This window comes from Chrysochloris asiatica, unplaced genomic scaffold (assembly GCF_000296735.1).
Source record: "Chrysochloris asiatica unplaced genomic scaffold, ChrAsi1.0 scaffold00068, whole genome shotgun sequence".
NCBI classification, from domain to species: Eukaryota; Metazoa; Chordata; class Mammalia; order Afrosoricida; family Chrysochloridae; genus Chrysochloris; species Chrysochloris asiatica.
Window position 1 is genome coordinate 16,532,685 of NW_006408586.1, and position 465 is coordinate 16,533,149.

The following is a 465-nucleotide window of genomic DNA, read 5'->3' on the forward strand; positions in this document are numbered from 1 at the left end:
AAGATTCAAAAGACAGCCAAGCATCTTAACATTATTTCCCTTTTCCCCATTCCAATCATGTCTCAATCCCTGTATCCCAGAGCCCTGTTGTTCCAAGGTTGTGCATACATCATTTTTTAGCTCTGTCCCACTTAGCCCATGCAAACCTGCCTAATTGTTCTCCCATCCGCTTTGTTCTTCCATTGCCCTCTCCCTTCTTGCATATTGCCCCTTCCCCTGCACCTAAACTATCCTGTGTCTATTCCTTGCCCTGTGCGTCACCTTCCCGTCCCTCCCCTCAACCCCACCCGCCACAGCCCAACAACCAGCAAAGAATCCCCATCCCCCCCTTTAGTATGGGTTCTTTTTCTTAGTCTTTTACAGTAGTGGTCCTATACAGTATTTCTCCTTTTGTAACTGACTAATTTCACTCAACATAATGTCCTCAAGGTTCATCCATGTTATGCGGTGGCTTGCAGCTTCCTT

The 465-nt window shown here is 46.7% G+C and overlaps 1 pseudogene across 1 annotated transcript in view; it reads left to right on the plus strand.

The window, feature by feature from the left end:
* LOC102825367 overlaps window positions 1–465 on the plus strand; it is a 321,856-nt pseudogene that overhangs the window by 304,203 nt on the left and 17,188 nt on the right. The window lies entirely within an intron of this gene.